Source organism: Convolutriloba macropyga, chromosome 14 (assembly GCF_964194025.1).
Source record: "Convolutriloba macropyga chromosome 14, txConMacr16.3, whole genome shotgun sequence".
NCBI lineage: Eukaryota > Metazoa > Xenacoelomorpha > Acoela > Convolutidae > Convolutriloba > Convolutriloba macropyga.
In genome coordinates this window covers 10,078,057-10,099,505 of record NC_134481.1, presented here as the reverse complement: position 1 = coordinate 10,099,505, position 21,449 = coordinate 10,078,057, and the positions used below count along the sequence as shown (strand labels likewise).

Here is a 21,449-nt window from a genome sequence, read left to right as displayed (position 1 = left end):
AGAAGTCAGTGAGAAGACTTTGTTAGAACTATTCAAAACTCTTAACACAATAACTTTATTCCGGTTGTTGTTGTTTGATACAAATGACACCGCATATAGCTGCTACAACCCAGTGAAAAGCAAAAACAGAAGATTTCCGATGGAAGACTTTCCTTAACTAATCGCAATTTTTGCTGCTTTTTTGATTCTGGAATAAACAAAACTTCATAGAGTCGATGCAGCTTAGTGAAATACTGAAAGTACCGAAAAAAATTAGAACATCTTTTTTACCAGCAGATCGAAAAATAGAAATCTTTTGAGAGACGACTTTTGTTAAATCAATCTCACTTTTTCTTGCAATTGTCCATTTCTGCTCAAATTTTAACAACGATCAGCCTTCATATAATTGCCAAATACCTAGTTGAGTGCAAAAAGCCGAAAAATTGAAAATAATTGACACTTATCTCATCATATTTTTCAGAAATAGAATATTTCAGAGAGATTTTTCTTTCAATATAATCACATTTTCAATTGCCATTTTACAATTTTGGTAGAGTTAAGAAAGAAATTAAGGATCTTGTATTTTAGCTAATTAAATGCAGAGAGTTAGGGAAAAAATTGAAATATATCATTTCACTAGCTTCCTGACTAAAAGAAACGATTTGCGAGAGAAGAATTTGATAATAATTACACTCTTCATAGTTTGTACAACTGTGGAACTTCCAAATTCCAAAAAAAAACTAAATTATCTCAATTCACTGGCATCTAGAGAAATAGAACACATTGGAGAGAAAAATGTTATATAAACTAATATCAACTTCTATGGATATTTTGGAATTCAGCTCGAGTTTCGAAAAAAACCGTTGTTCCAATAAATGATACAACTAAGTTAGTTGAAACAGGTACTAAAATAGTGAAATACCTCGAGAAGTGAAAGACTTTCGAGAGAACTATTTTTTTAATAATTGCATTTTCATTGCAATTTTCATTTTTGCTTGACTTTTGAAATTAATCAAAATTCATAAAGTTGATAAAATGCAAATAAAAACAAAAAGTACCAAAACATTTGGAATATCTTAATTTAGTAGCGTTTCGACCAAAAAAAGAATTCAGTGAGAAGACTTTGTTTTAGCTGAAGACAAATTTTAACAAAAGGTTTTTACGGTAGACGTTTGATACAAAGCAGAACAATTCAGAGAGAAGACCTATTACTAATCGTAATTTTTGTGACATTTTTCAATTCTTGCAGAATGCTGATATAAAGCCTCAAAAAATAGAAGACTTTCAGCAGAACAATTTTTAAAACTAATTGCATTTTTTTGCAATTTTTCATTTTGCTCCAATTTTTAAATCAATCAAAGTTTATAAAGTTGAGAAAACGCAAGTAAGAACAAAAAGTACCGAAAGTATTGGAAAATCTTAATTCAGTAGCATCTCGACCAAAAGAGACGATTTCAGTGAGAAGACTTTTTTTGAACTCATAACAACTATTAACGCATTTTTTTATTACGATAGATGCTTGATAAAAATGACACCGCATAAAGCTGATACAACCTGGTGAAAAACAAAAACAGAAGAATTCAGAGAGATGATTTTTTCATCTAATCGCAGTTTTTGTTGCATTTTTTCAATTCCGGTAGAATGTTTAAATTACCCACACTTCATGGAGTCGGAATTGTTTAGTGATATGCCGAAAGTAACAAGAAACTTCGAATATCTCATTTTAACAAAACATAGAAAAATAGAAGGCTTTTGGAAGACAATTTTTGTTTAACCAGTCGCAATTTTCCGACTCTGCTCGAATTTCAATAGAATTCACCGTTCATATAGTTATTACAACCTAGTTGGGTGCCAAAACATTGAAAACAATTAACACTTAATTCGTCATAAATTCCAGAAATAGAACACTTCAGAGAGGTTTTTTCAAAGTAATCGCGTTTTTTATTGCCATTTTCCAATTCACTGGATTTTATACAAAAATTTAAGACACTTTAGTTTACATAATTAAATGAACACAGTGAGGAAACAATTGAGACATAATAATTCACTAGCATCTCAACTAAAGAAAAAAAGTTCCGATAAAAGAATTTCCTAATCTAATCGTCATTTTTATGAAAATTTTTTGATTTCTGTAGAAATTTGATAACAGTCACGCTCTACATAGTTTGTACTTTATATTGAATTGAAAAAATTCAAATATCTCATTTCACTAGCTTTTCGAGAAGAAGAGCATATTGAAGAGAAGACATTAAAGAAAACTAATATCAATTTTTATGGAAATTTTTCGATTTTGCTGGAATCTAGAAAAAATTCTTTCTTCTTATAATTGATACAACCTAGTTAGTTGGAAAAAACACCAAAAAATGCAATATCTCAGTTCATCAACACCTCGAGAAGTGGAAGTCTTTCAAAAGCAAGTTATTCAAAACTATTCGCTTTTTTTGTTGCTACTTTCCATTCAGCTTGAATTTTGAAATTAATCAAATTTCAGAAAGTTGATAAAACGCAAATAAGAGCAAAAAGTACCGAAAGAATTGGGATATCTTAACTCAGTAGAATCTTGAACAAAACAGAAAAGTTCAGAGAGAATACTTTGTTTAAAACAATGACAATTTTTATCGCAGTTTGTTTATTACGATAGATGTTTGATACAAATACAGTTTCATCATAAGTTCCAGATAGAATACTTTCGAGAAAAGATTTTTTCGAAATAATCACATTTTTATGGATATTTATTTTTTTTGCCGGAATTTAGAAAAATTTAAAGTTCTTGTAGTTTACTCAATTAAATGCAGAGATTTAGGAAAAAATTGAATCATAGTATTTTACTAGAATCGCGACTGAAAAAAAAATTCTGAGAGAAGACTCTTCTTAAACTAATAGCGGCATTATTTCAAAAGTTTTTGATTCTGGTGAAAAATTGATAATAATCACGCTCTAAATAGTTTGTACAACATATGGAATTACAAAATTACCAAAAAAGCTAAAATATCTCATTTTACTAGCATCTCGATAGATAGAGCAGATTAGATAGAAGACTTTAATGTTGAAAAATGTCAACTTTTATGGTAATTTCACAATTTTTCTCGAGTTTTGAAAACGAAATTTTTCTTCCTTTAAGTGCTTCAACCAAGTTAGTTGTAAAAGAAACCAAAAAAGTGAAATATCTCAGTTCATCAACACCTCGAGAAGTGGAAGACTTTCGAGAGAACAATTTTTAAAACAGATTGCAACTTTTATTGCAGTTTTCCATTTCGTTTGAATTGTGAAATAAATCAAAGTTCATAAAATTTAAAAAACGCAAATAAGAGCCAAAAGTACCGAATAAATTGAAATATCTTATTTTAGTAGCATCTCGACAAAAGAGAAGAATTCAGTGAGAAGACTTTGTTTCAACAGGTGGCAACTGTTAACGCAATTTTTTTTTATTACGGTAGGTGTTTGATACAAATGACACCACATATAGCTGATAAAACTTTTGCAGAACAAAATCACAAGAATTCAGAGAGAAGACCTATAACTAATCGCAATTTTTGTTGCATTTCTTTAACTCTTGCAGAATGCTGATATAACGCCTCGAAAAATAGAAGACTTTCAACAGAACATTTTTTAAAACTAATTGCATTTTTTTGCATTTTTCCATTCTGCTTCAATTTTTAAATTAATCAAGGTTTATAAAGTTGAGAAAACGCAAATAAGAACAAAAAGTACCGAAAGTATTGGAAAATCTTAATTCAGTGGCATCTCGACCAAAAGAGAAGATCACAGTGAGAAGACTTTTTTTGAACTCATAACAACTATTAACGCATTTTTTTATTACGATAGATGCTTGATAAAAATGACACCGCACATAGCTGATACAACCTAGTGACAAATAAAAACAAAAGAATTCAGAAAGAAGACATTTTTAACTGATCGCAATTTCTGTTACTTTTTCTTATTCTGGAAGAATGTTGGTACAAACCATACTTCAGAGAGTCGGTACAATTTAGTGAAATGCTGAAATCATGAAAAATAAATGGAATATCTCATTTTGCTAGCACATCGAAAAATAGATCACTTTTGAGAGACGCCCTTTGTTAAACCAATCGCAATTTTTTTTTCAATTTTCTAATTTTGCTCAAAATTTGATATTTTCGAAATCTGATCATCGTTAATGTATTTTTCACAACCTAGTTGAGTGCAAAAAACCGAAAAACTGAAAACAATCAACACTTATCTCATCATAAGCTCCAGAAACAGAATACTTTCGAGAGAAGAAGTTCTTTTCTTAAAATAATGGTAACTTTTATCATAACTTTTGGACTCCCCTAGAATATTAAATCCCCCATATATAATCACAATTCTTTCAGTGGGTAAAAGCTAGTTAAATCCAGAAAGGTTTGAAAAAACTAAAGTATCTCATTTCACTAGCATCTCGACTAAAAGGCAAAAATTCCGAGAGAAGACTTCCCAGTTCATATCCAAACAATCGTGAGATCTTTCGCGCGTTCACGTTGAGACTTTTGTGCGTTCACAAGAATCGTTTTCAGTTAGCATTTCTTGCGTTCTTGCGCAGGCAGTTTTGCGCTCAGTAATTTTTCCAACGTTCAGACTACTTCGGCAATCTTGTCCCAGCTTTTCCGTTCATGTCCAGACTACAGTGAGCTTAGCCAATTTTTCTGTTTGATATATGCGAATTTCGCAAGTTAACGCTCAGTCTTTCTTGCAATTTGTTATTTGTTTTAGATGTTTGTGCAGTCATCTTCAGATTTCCTTGAATTCACGTTAAGACTTTGGTTTGTTCTGGAGGATTGCAAACGATATAAGGAATATTAAAAAAGGAAACGATATAAGGAAACGATATTAAAAAAGGCGGGACGATCTTCTCGTGCGTTCATTTTCTGCCTGGACGCTCTTGTTTTTGCTCTGGTGCCTCGGGCTGGGTGATCATTGACTGTTGAGGCTAGGCCGATTAATCGCCAGTCGAACTGAGGTCTCGACAGTCACAAATCACTATCTGGACTTGACTTCACTGGTTCATTCTATTACAGTGAGAACAAAAAAAACGCAATGAAACACCGGGTTCAATGAAACAATCAAGCATTTTGCATGATTTGTAACTGACCTTACGCAATGCCTTCAACAAAGTATGTTCATAAACCAAAATATTGAACACGTGCTCCTTAAGAAAGCTAAATTGTTGTGAAAATTGCAAGAATATCAATGCCAGTTTGTTCATTCGATTATCATTTATGTCAGTTGTGAAATCACAAACAGTTAAAAGATGTTGAAAACTTTGATACGGTCTCAAACAGTAAATCATAGCAACTTCAATTTTTAAATCTACTTCTCAGCATTTTAAATGTAAGATCTGAGACGCATATTTAGAGCTCAACTAAAAGCTAAACAAATTCAAGTCACAAAGGGCAGTTCAATATTGAACGCTTGTTTACAAAATGTTGGGCAATTACAATCACGCAAAGATTGTCAATATTTTTCTCGTCCCATATTCTGTTTAACAATTGTGAACAAATTCATTTTTTCATTATTGTTCATCAGAGTTACTATAGATTAATTATAGTCTGAAAAATTTCCTATGATGCATTTTTGTTAATGCTAATTGTTATGAAAGACTAAGTCCTTGCATATGTCGACCCGCGTTGTTTCAAGTCCCGTATCTGAGGACTGCTGTCTTTTCATACCTAAATAATGGCCACCCATCCATCTTTTTACACCCCATTATTTTTCGACCAATGGTCTTTTCATAGCCAGAAGTCATATACTTTGACCAAAGTTTTTTATGCCAATTGAAGTGAATCGACATTTTTTTCATATCCACACATTAGATGACTAAGTCTCCTGACAAAGGTAGTTTATGGTGAAATATTTGTGCATTTTGATACATTCTGGGGTGCTTGTAAACATCAATTTTTAGCAATCAAAGTAAAAAATAGCTCCAGTTGCACACCAAAAATGAGTTTAAAAATTTTGATTATGGAAACTGAGTTTCTGATTGAAAGACGGTTCTCTGACCACAACAAAACCTAAAGTTTCAATAGAAGGTAGAAGTTGAAAAATTTCGAGAAAAATTGCCTGGAAAATATTAATTCATCGTTACGATCGACCCGTGGTTAACCTCATCACCTTTTACACACGTACAACACGAACATTAGGTTAACACGAAGTTTGTTTGACGACTACAGAGTTTTCATACATCGACTTTGAAAGAAGGCTTCAGTATGAGTCTTAAATTTAATTTTTTCCAAGCAAATATATGTCGTTTAATTTATTATGAGACAGAAAAATTGTCATCATCGGTTAACAAAAACACATATCAACAGATGACAGAGAACCAAGTATGAAAAATTCTAAGACAAAAATAGGAACACATTGGATCGAAAATTGCTGTAAAAATAGTAAAAAAAAGTCATTCAAAAAATGCAGATTTATTTTCAACCGAAAGTTTTATCAAATTTAGGTCAGAAGGAGCAGCTCCATAAAAAACACACGCTTGTTTATAGAACTTTTTACTGAAAAATTTTTAAAAAATAAGGAAAAATTTGTCAAAATTTTATTTCGTCCACAATTGTGCTCAACTATTGTGAGCAAATTTATTTGTTCATCAGTTAAGTTCAACTGCATAGATTAATTAAAGTCTAAAAATTCTATTTAATGTTTTTTAATTTTCTAGTATTTCTGATAGTTCACATTCTTACATGGTGAAAAAACCAGATTATTTTCAACCGTTCTCTCCTAGCTGAGAGGTCAATCTTATGAAAGACATGAGAGATGCCAATCTTTGCATACGTTGACCCACGTCCTTTTCATTTCGGACATCTGTCGACTACGATCTTTGGAAGCCCACATAATGGATAACGGCCGGTCTTTTGACATTCAATTTGTGGTAAGTTTATTAAGAGGCAGAGAAATGGTCGTCTTTTCATTACAGATGATTTTTGCAAGATTAAGAAAAAAGTCAGCAGTAAAAAGACTAAGAGTGTGTATATTAATTTGAATTGTTTTCTCTGCTCTTTGTTGTGAAACGCAAATGAAATCAAATGGTTAAGACTAATGGTTTTCGTCTAAACAGATTAACAGCTATGTAATGGTGCTTGCGATGAATACAAAAACTGCATTATTTGATGCCACAATTGGTAGCCGAGCAAGCGTACACAGAGTGCGATAAAACTTCATATTTTAATAAGCTAACAATACTTACAAAATTTTTTGTCAACGTGCAGAAAACTTTTTGAGTCCGAGTTAAATTCAGGTATATCACTTTGATAAAAATAACTTTGAAATTTTTTTGTAAATTCTGGTGACAATTTTCTGTTACAAAGTTAACAATGTCCCATTTTTTTACGCCCAACGCAATAATTGATTATACTGAAGTGTTTGATCATTTTCTATTGATGGCTTTGCAACATTATAGTGGTGCAATTTCACTTCGAATCATTCCATGAAAAAAACCATTAATCTTGCAGCAGCAGCTATAATTGTGAGATTAGCCATACAGACCATACAAAAATTTTTTGACTTGTATTATTTGATCCAATTCATTATGAATTTATATGAAAAATCTGATAAAAACCATTATCTTTAAGAATTCCTTAGTAATATAAGCTGAAATATGGTTAAATTGATAGGTTTTTTGCAAAAGAGAACCCGGAACGAATTTCAAGTCTTCATCAGTACTTCTCCAGTGAAATACACGTCTTGAGTTGACAAATCAGTACTGATCACGTCATATCTCAAGTCTTAAGACTTGTGAAGACATGTCAAGGCACTTGCTCAAGACTTGTCAATTCTAAGTCAACTCTTGGCCAATACTTGGTAACTCTTGAGTCAAGTCTTGACCAAGACTTGACAAGTCATGAGTCAAGTGTTGAACAAAACTTGACAAGTCCTAATTACTGTGCAGTTAGGCAAAGCAGAGCCTTAAGAAGAAGTTATTTACAATTAATGCATTCGAAGATACCAACTTCAAATGTTCCATATATTCACCCCCAGAAATCAATTTTTTTCAAGGGGTCTTGAATGATATCTGTGGGCGATATCAGAATTTTTTTCATTCTCTATCAAGTGAACTTTGTGGAAATGCTCGTGTTGTCACGTGCTTCTTTTTTCACTTTGGAGAGTTTATTAGGCAGGCCAATGTTAATGGCGGCCTTCTTCTTTCGGTACCAAAAGAAAGCAAACCAACAGGAAAAACTGTGCGCAATACTTGACCCAAGATTGTCAAGTCTAGATTTGCGAAGTCTAGGCCAAGACTTAGTCAAGACTTGTGAAGACTTAGGACTTGATTCAAGACGCGCCAAGTCTAAAAAATGACATGGTCAGAGCTCTGATACAGTACTGATCCAAGACTTGCAGTTTCATAGAATCAATACTGATTAAGACTTGACGTTCAGTGCTTGTAGGTTGTGAAAACAAATCAATTATAGAAGTTCGCGAACTTTTTGTGTCCACCGGTTAGTTGATAATAACAGCAAGAATTACAACAACTCAATGAGAGAGACTATGGAAAAGATATAATTGAAAAACATTTTAAATTTGTAAAATTGCAGTAGATGGCAGTGTTGTTAAATTTTGCGCGTAATTCAATCTGATGTTTGTCGTGTCGATCTGTGGATATTCAACGTTTCCTTTGACAACTTGCGACCTCAAATCAAATTAGGTCCTTAAATCAACTTGCGACGGAACGTTAAATCAAATTGCGCTCGTAGGATTTTAGCCTTGGCGAATTGAGGAACAACACCAGTGGAAACACTTTAATATTATATCAGTAATAATTGTTTTTCTAAATATATTCATTAACTTGAAATACAAGGTATTAGTCTATTTTGTGGGAGAATCAGGTAGTTTTGCAAAGAGCATATTTTAATTTTCTGGTTTGATATCACTACTATAACCAAAAGATAAAATTTGTATCCCTATTGAAATAGGTGATATAAGAAAACGAGTGATAAAACAAGACAAAACTTTTTTCAGACATGGCAACTGCTTTGAATTCTCTGCCTCCTCAAACTGTGCAACAAAACGACGACGAAATTTTAAAATCACTGGAAAAAGCTTTGAGCGAGGCGCCATCTCAATTGGTTATATTCAGGTTAGAAGTTTCACAATTATAGAACGTATACACATCCCCGCATGTTTGGTATGAATATTGTGTAATGGGGGGTTATACTTTGTGGTTAGTTTTTACCAAAATCAGCAACAAATGAGAAGCAAAAATAAACCAAATTTGGCGTTTCTCCGCTTAATCCCTCAGCAAAAAAGGAGGGCAGAAAAAGTTTGTGCCAGCCAAATTGTCAAACAATGCTATAGAGTGTTGGTCCTCGCGTTCAGTGTTCATTTTTGATGTTGTTCCCGGGGAAAGAATTTTTCGGGGAGAAAAATTTTATCAAAATTATGTAAAAAATCTGCTTTAATGATCTCAATTTTCAACGCAAAAACCTTCCATAAGAACGCGCTAAAATATGCTGAAATGCATTTTACTTTTGTAAGAAATCCGCTGAGATCTACGAAACTTTGAAAAATTTGAGCACATTGCTAAGATCTTAGCACATTGCCGTAGTTTTGAACCATGGCTACTGTTTTTAGTCTTCTTACAATCTACTGTGCCATTGCGAATTTTAAAACAGTTGCTCTGGAATTTTGCGAGAATGACGTTGAAAAAATTGTTAAAATGCATGTACAAAACCTTCTGGAAATTTGCTGAAATCATTTAAGAAGTGTGTTGAAGCTGTCCTGAGATTTTTAAGTCTCTGCGCATTCTCAAAATTTCAGAACCACTCAGCGCATTCAGTGGATTTTTTAAATAAAATTTTACTTCATTCTGAAACGGCGCTGATATCTCGACCAGGAATAGTGAAGAAACTAAAAATTTAGCCACATTTTATGTAAGCATATTGTATTGTTACCCATAGAGGCTTGCTCATACATTCAAACTAAAAAACTTGATTTTATTGTTTTTAGTGAGTAATTGGATTTATGCTCGTATACAATCTGTTTCACACACACACACACACACACACACACACACACACACACACACAACTGTTTGTCCAATGGCAACGATCATTTTTTGAACCTCAACTTACTGCCTCAGGTCATGGTTTCGTTCACCATCTTTTTTTCAGAGCTTAAAATTGTGTATTTTGCACAGAAAAAGTTCTCGCCTTAAGCGTAATTTCTAGCCCTTCAATAGTTTCCTGTTCGAAAAGAAGTAGTAAAATCATTTCATGAATTGTTGAAGAAAACTTTTTTATCATCCATACACAAAACGTAAACATCGTCTTTTTTTTTAGCAAATTTCCTCTTTGTTATAAAATACTTCCGTTTCCATACAAAGGTATGCGATAGCCCAAAAGGTATTTTCCTTTGTTTCAGTTAGGTGGAGTTTGACTTAACAATATTAACTTGTTGTCCAAAGTTAATTCTTATTTTTGATTCAGATACTTTTTTGAAAACAAACGTAGGTAAACTCATAATGTATTGGTAATTTCGAATACTTCTTTTCAAGCTCAAATATTGGGCTGATTATGCAACAGAACAAGGGTTTGAATTAGAACAAAAAACCTTTAGCATCTGTGTCGCTGAAATTTAACCGTTCAAAAAAAATTGCCATAGCAACAAAAATTTCATCTTAACGCGGAGTGGAGTTGAGCTAATCTTTAATTTTCGGAGACTGATCTCTACTTGAAACTCATAGCTAGACAAACTTGTGGAAAACCAGAAAGTGTACTCATTTCTTCTTTAAGACAACAATAATTATTCTGCAATTTAGAAATTTAAAAATTCGGGGAATTGAAAATCATTTCTGTGAAATTTTTTCTTCCTTAACTGAACACTGCTGAACCAACTCAATTCGGAATGATCAATCAAAGTTTTGTTGTCTAAATTTGCGCAAAATTTGCGGCCTTTTCTTGTGATCTGGTTTCATCAAACCCTGCTTTTGGTATTCTAGTTTTCCCCCATAAAACTTTTTTTCATCAGTTTGTGTATTGAAAACCTAATCTTTCTTGGATTTTTGTCATTTTATTAATTTTGTTTTTTTGTCCATTCAATAATAATGTAGTTCATATGTGCCAAAGTTATATTGAGAAGAACTGAGATATGCTTACGCAAGTCATTTTGTTTCAGACGTTTGTTTTCTGCCTCAGGTTATCAATTGAGTAGCTCTTATTTTTTCATCAATTTTGTTCAATTTTGTGAATTTCTAATAGAATTTTGAACTTTTCAATGAACCCTTATTCAAGATCCAAGAGAATAAAATTTTAGCTCAATGTTGAGCCTCGAATGTTGAGCATCTGCATGATATGTCAATTGTTTCTCAACACAAACTCAACGGTGACTAACTCAACGAAAACTAATAGTAACTCGATGTTTTCAGCAAAATGTGAACCCAAAATTTTGTTTTGTCGTTCTATGTTCTGACTATAAAGACGCAAAGAACAGCTAGAAATAGGACAAATTGAAAATTCAGACTCAAACTACAATCTTTCAAAGAGTTACTCAGAGACAGTTAAACCAAGTTTTTGTATGTTTGTCATATTTTTCGTTCATATGTTATCATACAGGTGTGCGAAAAAGAATGCATTGAACTGACTAATATTATACAATTAAACTAAAATGAGCTAGCATCTGGGGACTTAAAAGACAAAATTTCTTAATCAATATGAAGAATGAAATGGGCCAAGTTATCAAATTTTTGGACTCTTGTATTTTATGACACTATAGAAACATAATAGAAACTTCTGAAAGCTGATATTCTAAATATTGGAAAATCTTGCTAACAACTCAAAATAAACAAAATAGGGTAGTTGCAGCCAGTTATCTGCCTGCACCTATTAGAAAAATGCTGGTTTTCGCAGAGAAACTCATTATTTTAGCTTTGGTGAAATATGTTTCTTTGCAGTTCAACTCATCTGCAGTTCGTTTTATATCATTTTAACCATTATTTGAGATTCAATTGTTTGATAATGGAATAGCAGTAATACAATACAACCCATTTCTTGAATTGTTACAAAAAACCAGAAGAACAGGAATAAAATCCATTTTTTGGAATGAATAGAGAGAAGAGAGACATCAATGCAGGACAGATGAAAGAAAAGAGCAGTATTAAAGATTGACATTTTTGATTTGTGAAAAAACGTCAAATCATTACACTTATTATTATTATTATTAAGGAAAAAACTGCAAATTAATTCATGAATTGTAAAACAGACAGAAGCGCGAGATATAATCCTATTCTTGGATTGCATCAAAATGTATGTTTCGTTAAACTCCAGGCAGTTTAAAGGTACTTTTATAAATTCCAAAATCTTTACGAAGAGCTCTCCGAGAGTGTTTTTGTTTAATCCCTGAGTCGCTACTTCTTAGTAATCATTCAAGGATCATATATGATACAGTACAGGTCATACGCTAAAGATCCTTGTATGATTACTAGGAAACTATATATGATTTTTCTTCATTATCTGGACATCAATTATGATCTTGGTAAGATTACCAGGATATCATAAAGGGAGAACACGTTTATGAGACCACTAAGAGTAGCAAGTGTATGAGATCACTAAAACCATTTATGAATGATGTTTGATTACAGGGAGATCATGTTTGATAAATGTATGATTACAGGGAGACCATATATGATAAATGTAAGATAACCAGGAAATCATATATGATATTTGTATGATTACCGGGAAACCAGTAGTGATAAAGAGCGGTTTCGAACACAAGGAAAATGATGTAATATGTTTAATGTCGCAAATTTTCTCAAGTCAAGTTGCAAAACCAACTGTTGAGATTTTTCCAGCATGTTCTGGGCGTGTTTCCCTCCTCCTTTCCCATTCGGGCTGGGAACCGGCTACGGCGGAGCTAGTGACAAACAACTATAAAAGAATTAAGTCCAAGCAAACGGTAAAAATTGGCGCCCTAAGACTCTCCCTAAGTAAAACCAACTAAAACAAAACAAAGTATAACAATATATTTAAAGTACTGTCAAGCAATTATCTCAAATTGATTCAAAAATCAACTTTTGAGGTTTTCCGGTATTTTTGGTGTTGCTTCTCTCCTCTTTTCTCATGCGGGCTCCGGACCGGTTAAGGCGGAGTTAGAAAAGAACAACTATACGAGAAGTAAGTCCAAGCAATCGGTAAAAAAACCGCTTCCTAAGATAAAATACCAGCGCCCTATGGTTAAAACACCAGGCTTAAACTCTATCGCAGCTAAACAACGAAACAGAATTTTATATAGCATATAGCAATAACATGAAACATACAAAGAAAGTTAGTCTAAAAAGTCATCTTTTAGATGTTCAATCCATTATGTTCTGGGGTATTTGACTCCTATTTTTCTCATCCCACCTGGGGTCCAGCTACGATGGAGTTAAAAACAAGCAACTATCGGACATCTGATCACCTGCACTAGCGGAAATTTACATTACGTACTTGGAATGGGAAAATAAGTTTTTTTTCATATAAACAACTCCTTGACCCGTCTGAAAAAGCTAACTTCCAAAAATTGAAAATTGCAATATCTCGAATTAAACATTTGAAAAGACATAGCTTAAAGAAAACCTGCTTTTTCACGACGCATTTATGATAGGTTAATCCTACGTCATTTTTCGTTTCATTTGAACAGCTCTTTTTGTTCCGCTTGAAAAAGCTAATTTCAAAAACAGGGAATTGCAAAATCTCGAAATAGACGTTTGAAAAACCAATTTTTTGCCTAAGCAAGCTAGACCAAAAATTCCTGTTGTATTGCAATTCCCATTTGGCAAAATCCAACATAAACTTTTATATCTTTTAAACAACTCAACTCACCCGACCGACTAATTTTTTTTAAAAAAAATAAAGAAATAAGACTAAATAATTCTAGGAAGTCTCGAAAATTAACGTCTGAAAAATCTTTTTTCGAGGTTTATCAAAAAAAATTGTTTTTCTTCACAACGCATTTATATTAGGCAAATATCACGTCAAGTATCGTTTCACTTCAACAAGTCATTGAGTTGCTTGAAAAAACTAATTTCCAAAAATATAGAATTACATTATCTCAAAATTAACGTTCGTAAAACCAATTTTTCACCAAGCTACAGCAAGCTTGACTTGAAATTCTCGTTGATTAATAGTCCGCTTGTTTTGCCGAACGGCCACAAGGTTTCGTATCACTTAAACAAGTTCCTGACCCAATTAAAAATACCAATTTCAAAAATTTCGGAAATCCAGAAACTCAATTTGCGTTTGAAGAATTTAACTTCTTCCAAGGCAAGATATTTAAAAAAATTTTTGCTGTGACAAAAATTCATTTTTTTTGTAGAAATTGAGTAAGAGTTTCAATCAATCTGAACAACTCCCTGACCCGATTGAAATGACCAATTTTCAAAAATAAAGATTTGCAAAATTCGCTAGTTTCCGTATCTATGAGTGTCAAAACTTTTTTCCGAGGCAAGCTGTTCAATTGTTTAACAACGTTATAAACTCCCCATGTAGATGAAAACTCTGACTGACTATGAATTTTCTTTGAACTAAACAAATTTTTGACTCGATTAGAAGAAGCAATTTTCAGAAATTGTGAAATGCAGAATTCGCAAACTTCCGTACGAAATCCTAACTTTTCTCCTAGGAAACATATATCCAGAAATCTCAATATTTTAAATTTTCCATACAAAGAGGAACTCTGCATATAGATTCAATTTGATTCGAACACCTCTTTGAGCAGATTTAAAAAGTTAAATTTGAAAAATAGCGATCGCAATTATCGCAAATTTCTGTATGAAGAACAAACTTTTCTCGTAGACAACCCAATACCAAAAATTCTGGATATTATATAGTTCCCATACATAGGAGAGCTCTGTCTACAAATTTTTTTGGATTTGAACAACATTTTGACTCAATTAAGAGTGCGAACTTTCAAAAATATTGAAACATAAATTCGGCAAATTTTTGCATGAGAGCCTAACTCCTAGTCAACCTGTTTTACACTCCTATACATTGGAGAATTTTGACCATAAGTTTATTATGATTTGAATAACTCCTTGAACCGATGCAAGTTACATATTTCTTCAATTATTTGTTTGAAGTTCGCCCAAATCCGTATGAAAAATTATCTTTTTTTCTGGTCAAGGTAAATCAAAAACTCTTCGCAATTTTACAATTTACTTGCTTTGAGGAGCTCCTACATAAATTTTGTTTGATTCGTTTGATTTAAAAGACAATTTCTGAAAAAAGCCGATTTTTTAAACCTCGAACTTCATCAATGGAATCTAATTTTTTGCTAGGCAAGCTTTATCGGTAACTTTCGCTAAAAAGATTATGAAAGGACGAAAGTTCCCGATGAAGCGTGCCTCGCAAAAAAGTTTAGCTTTCTTTACTAAAATTAGGTTTAGCAATCTCTACTTTTTCGAAAATTGGTTTTCAAATCAAAAATCAAATTTATGTAGGAATTCATGAAGGCTGTGAATTGTAAACTGAAATTTGTGATCTAGCTTGCCTGGGAAAAAAAGATAATTTTTCGCATAAAAATTTGCAATTTTTTCAAACAACCAATTTTGATTTGAAGGACAATAATTTTTTCAATCGATGCAAATTGTGTCAAATGTGCAGTTAATTATTACAAAAGATTTGTTTTAAGAGGCAATATCATTGTTGATTGAAAACCAACTAGGCCAAACAACTTTATTGATAAACTAGGAAAGTTAAAGCAGCAATTGAACCATAATTATAAATAGAAAACACAGCTGAACAAATTCCACAGCTCTGAAGAAGTAGAGTAATCATTTTCGTAAGCACTTATGAATAACATTAAATAAAAACAGTTGGGACCATCAAGCGAAAAAACTTTTTCAGGGACAAATTTTTGGTTTACATTTACAAATTACAAAATTTCTACTTTTTTCTCTGCATAAAAAACGAATATCCCGCTTTTTATCAATGGTTGACGTAGAATACAACTCTTTTCATTTGGTAAACGTTCAATTTCAATGTTTCTGAAATGTCGATTTTTCTTAAAAGTGCTGACTGGTTTAAGAAGATCTTCGGGTACAAGACATTAGGGGATGATTTTCGCTTTGTACTTTTTGATGCCTTTTATGCGCTCAAATATTTGTTTCAAAGGGTCTTTGAGAGTTTGTTTTCTTCTGACTTCTTTGCTCCTGCGATAGCGCTCAACTAAATGTTGTATAATTAATTTTAATTTACAGTACTAGTAAACTTGCAGCTGAGTAAATGGTCGGGAGATTCAAACATCCTTCCCGGTGAAGTCCATAATGGCGCAAAATTTTTGTTGACTTGCCATGCCAGACATGTACATTAGCAGAAAACCCGACTCCGTATAGTCATCTGTTGTGCGTTTTACGAACTCATTGATATGTCTCCTGGCGTCAGTGATGTATTTTTTGGAAAGCATCAGAAGCCGGATTCATAGAACCGCACCAAAATTCCAGAGTAAAGGTTCTCGTTTATAGACTTATTGAATAAATTGGGGCCAACGTAGAAAAGCCAAGTTTTTAATTCATTTGCATTAAACATCTTTAACTGATCCGAAAGCACAACACCTCACCTGAAAGCAGTTGCCTCAACTTTTTCACTAAAAATTTCAGACTCTACAGATAGTTTTTCAAGGTTTTTCATACTCTTTCAAGGTTTTTTTCAAAAATGACCCTTAGCAATACTTTTGCCCCTAGCGAGATCAGAAATTAACTTTCGTTCAAAACGTAATAGAATTATTACACGCCTATGTGGACACTCATTCCATTCGAACAAGTCTTTGACTAGATTGAAAACGTCGTTTTTTGAATCTGTGGAACCATACTATTTTGAGCTTGTTCAGACTTGTTATTAGCTGGGAAAAATAAGGGAGTTAATTTGTGACTTCGTGAACAACTTCTAAGAAAACGTAATTTGATCGGTGATTTTACACTTTGTGACAGTTTTGTCAAACTAATTTAACTGCGCTAATTTGAAAAGCGTTAAAAATTATATCACACTACGTCAATGGAATGAAAAATTTTTGCCTGAGTTTCTGTGTTCTAAAAAAACAGCAATTTAATTTTTTAATTTTTAAAAAACTCCCTACTAAGTCTTTGTTAAAATCCGTTTAGTATGAGTGACCAAGCAACCTAAAATTTTTGTAAAAACCCTTTGAAAGTGTTTGTGCAAGTTGTTGCCGTAGTTTAAGAGTTATCAACACTAATAGTAAGAAAGGACGACCGTTTCTTTGTTTCTATTAGAAAAACTTTTCTTCTTATGACATATGAAAAAAATGATTGCAAGATAATTTCTAAAGCTTTGTTTAACAACGAAAAGTTATTGGGAATTTGTTCACTGCATAGGATAAATTGTCAATAACAGCAAAATCTTGCACAATAGATAAAAAATGATAAGCACAGAGATATTCCCCGCTAATTTCTTCTCTTTGATGATTTCGACATTGATGATAAAACTGAAAAACAACCTCAAACTCAAGCGCTTAAACATTTTCTGTTAAGACCTGAGGTAAAGAAGGCTGATAGAAAACAAACCTAACACTCTCTGACAGAAAATTGGTAACAATTCAAGCATATCTTTGTTTTTTCGAAAAATTGTTTTGTTTGAATTGAAAATGAACTTTTTTCCAATCCATCCATAAAACTGGCAAACACACAAAGGAAAGCCTACTGTAAAAATCTGCAAAAATTGACGTTAAAAATCTTGCTACGATTTGGTGTACAAAAACAATAATATCTACAAACTTCAGTATCCGACAGAGAAGCGTTTTGTATAAAATGAGAACAAATGCGGTTCAATAAACGTTTACATAAATTACAATAACTTTTGATTTTAGTGACAGTGATGTCTCATGACATGTTTTTTAACTGAAAAACAATTACGTGTAACGAAAGACGTTATGCAAATCGCCACCACTTAATAATTCAACGATAACTATTTTGTTTTAAGAATTACAAGGCAGTGACAAAGGTGACGAAAAAACTAAAAGTCATGGATTGAAACATTCTATTCCTTGACATTTGATGTCCTAAAAAAGCTTTTGAATGACCTTTTATATCGCTTTGCCGCAAAAAAACGTTCAAAATTTTGGCATAGTTTGAGCTAATAAAAAAATTGCTGGATTTGCATCATAATCAACTTATTAACCAGGCCATCTGAAAAATCGTTGCTGGTGCCAATCGTGAAATTTTTCTTATAGCAGGACACCTTTTCACGCAGTTTGTTTGATTTCTGTTGTTTCTTTCCCTATAAACAGTTCGTTTGAAAAAATAAGAGAAAAAAGTTGAAATAATTGTTTTCGTTGTTTATTAGGTGAAATCACTTTTTTATAAAAAGGAATTAGTGACTCGAGATATTTCCAGTTGTTTGTCGAAAAATTGTTTTGAAATCGAATTCTTGTAAGAAACCTGTAAAATTTTTTTACCCCAAATGTTTTCACCGAAATATTAGTACCTTGTCTTATTTTTTGGCCTAAATTTTTGTCTTTGCAAGTTTTGATTCTTCAAGCAAGTTCCTTAAAGATTTGAATCCTCTCATCACTAGGAATGTATGTCAAAAAACATGTGTAATCTTGTATGAAAACCACAATATCTTTTTGTCAGATCCGCTTCTTTCGTTGAATACGTTTTTGAAATAATTTTCATTTTTTAATTGTATTTTGGAAGATATACTTTTTGGTTTACGATCTTTGTTTGGTTACCAGGAAATCGTAGATTCATGTATGATCTTGTATGATTACGGGGATTTCGGAAAAGAAGAATATTGATGCATTGATTAACTTACACATCTGGTACAGCAAGGCCAGATGTCATACTAGGACATCCTTCAAAAAGTGTATGATCCTAGTATGATTACCGGGAAATCATTCAGATCATATATTAACTTGTATGATTACCGCGGGTGTCATACATGACCTTTACAGAGATTTTTGTAAGGACGGCAACCCGGCTCTCTGAGTTTTTTAGCTGGGTTATGAGGCAGTTGTTCAATGAAAGTCAAGTGACTGGACTAGACAATGCAACAAGAACATTTCTTCAAGTGCGAGATTCGACACGCCAGCAAGCGATGATCTATGTGAAAAAAGTACTGCCTGATACGGAACAAGTTATTCGTCAGTTGTCCGAATATTTGGATTGCTACAAGGATTTAGATTTCGATGACTGGGCTGGGAGTCTTAGCGACACATTAAACGACTTAGTTCAGGTCAAGAAGAAATGCGAGTTTTTGAGAACGATGTATATGGAGATAATTGAAGCCTTGAAAAAGAACGAAGACAAAGCAAAAGTTGGTATTGCGTGGCTCCAGACTCTTAGGGAGGATTATAAACGACAAACAAGGGAGCTTGAAGAAAAAGCGGAGGAAAGTAAAAACAACAGAAATAGATCGCTTTTAATAGGAGCAATTTTGGCTCCTGTAACATTCGGTGTCTCGGCATTGATCGCAGGAGGTGTCGCAAACAGCTACAGCAACGATAGCAAAAGGCAATCAGCCGAGGCTGTAGCTAAAAAAAAATGCTGACATTGCAGCCAGGGCAGTTGGGCTGATCAGAGGAGTCTTGATACCTGCAATACAAAGATTTCTAATATACTTGGAGACCTGCCTTATATTCGTCAATACATCAAAAATGAAGGTGGAGAAAATGATCAGCACTGGAGAAAAAGGAGCAAAAAAGCAACACTATATTATTATGCGAAGCCGAGCTAAGGAGTTGAGTTTTCTCTGTGAAATGTTCTTGGCGACAACTGACACCATGCGAACGAACATGAACGTAATTCCAGAGAAGCCAGAAGACAAAAACTACGTCGACCAATGGCTGGAAAAGAAACTGGCTGAATTTGCAAAGCAAGAGACTCAATCGTGGTATAATAGAGCCATTCATGGAAAACCCAAGGAACCCAAGCGCCAAAAAGAACTTCTTGACGTTTAGATACAGCGCGAGTTTCAGTCAGGTTAAAAATACTTTGACAATGATGGACTTCAGGGCAAAGTTTTAACATCAAATTTTTGCAAGACTTTCGGACTCTGCTACCAATAATGACTAGCGTTTTTCTCGCAACTTTTAGTTTTGAAAAAGACTTAATTAAATGCAAAAAAGCAGGATTTTATCGGACTTAATATCAGGATACCTTAAGTGACTCATACAAAAACCATTTATTATGAAGTTTTTCTTAAATGGATATTCCTAAGATTTCTTGTTTCATATCTCATGTCACAATGTTCTATCGCGTGTCCATTTATACACAGAAAGTTGTGTCATGTTATCATTACCAATCATTACCTGTGTGTGTGTGTGTGTAACAATCTTATGAGGTATTCTTCTACAATTTTAGTAGAGGTATTCTTTCTACACAATAACGTCTAATTGAAAAATTTGACTGTCCTTGAACTATATTACTTTGAACTAATGGTGAAAGTGTTCGAGCTACTACTGCATCCAGCATCAAAACTTTGCTCCAGTACAATGCAGTTGTTGTTTCAGAGTCTAAATGGGTCAAAAATTTCAATTTTTTCTACAATAACAGCTATCAAAATTTCGATACGCAAAAGTCAAAAAACAAAATTGATTACAAAGTTTCTAGCTATGAACCATTTAAATCACCAATGAAGTGAACTTAGATTTTCTCTATGTCAGAACAGCTAAGAAATTAACTTTTCAAAATTGCGTTTAAGCAATTGGGTTATGATAGTCGATCATATCATTATTAAATCTATTTAAGCGTTCTTAATGATAAATAGGGGCATAAATACAATCAAGATCTTATTCTGGAGCTCGAAAGACTGCGTAGAAATGTAAATCACACATAAGATTGCGCATTTTTTCGTATTTGTAAATAATGTACTTCAATTGGCATATATCTATAAAACATCATTTAACATTCTCATCAGCAAATACTATTAAAAATTATTAATGAGATTGTACATAGCTTTAAAAACCAAATACTTATTAAATTGAACTGTTTGATATTCATCTGTTTTGAATCAGAGCACCTCCAATCGCGGGAGAAGTTTTAGGTTTAAGAAGATTCGAAGAATTGAGAAAGGTTCGCAGAGAACTCAGCCTTTGATGACTAATAACCGAGGGGTGGCAGCACCAACGAAAACACCCGAATTGCAATTACCTACACGTTTGGAAACAGTTCAATGATTTAGCTTGTTTAACGATTTTTTTAACAAGAAACAAAATTATTTTGACTCAATGAAGTCATTCAGTCTTGACAGGAAAGTTACCGCTAATTTTGTTCTGATCACGAAAAATTTGAAAACAAAGATAATTGAAATATACTATGAGATCAACAAAAAGAATCATTTTTTATTAATTTGCTTTTCTTCGACATCTGTTTAACCACAAATTCACTGAAAAGAGGCGCATTTACAGAAGAAAGAGAGGAAACTATTATTAAGAAAATTAAGCACCAGCTAAATGCATGACGACAGTTTCAGGAAAAAAACGTTGGCTCTTTAGCATACTTCTTGTTTTGGTTTTTTGTTCATCTACTAGAC

The 21,449-nt window shown here is 32.9% G+C and overlaps 1 protein-coding gene and 1 pseudogene across 2 annotated transcripts in view; both read left to right on the top strand.

The window, feature by feature from the left end:
- Positions 1-21,449, top strand: part of LOC142353693 (plastin-3-like) — a 577,871-nt gene that overhangs the window by 91,021 nt on the left and 465,401 nt on the right. The window lies entirely within an intron of this gene.
- Positions 7,125-20,088, top strand: LOC142353156 (uncharacterized; annotated as a pseudogene).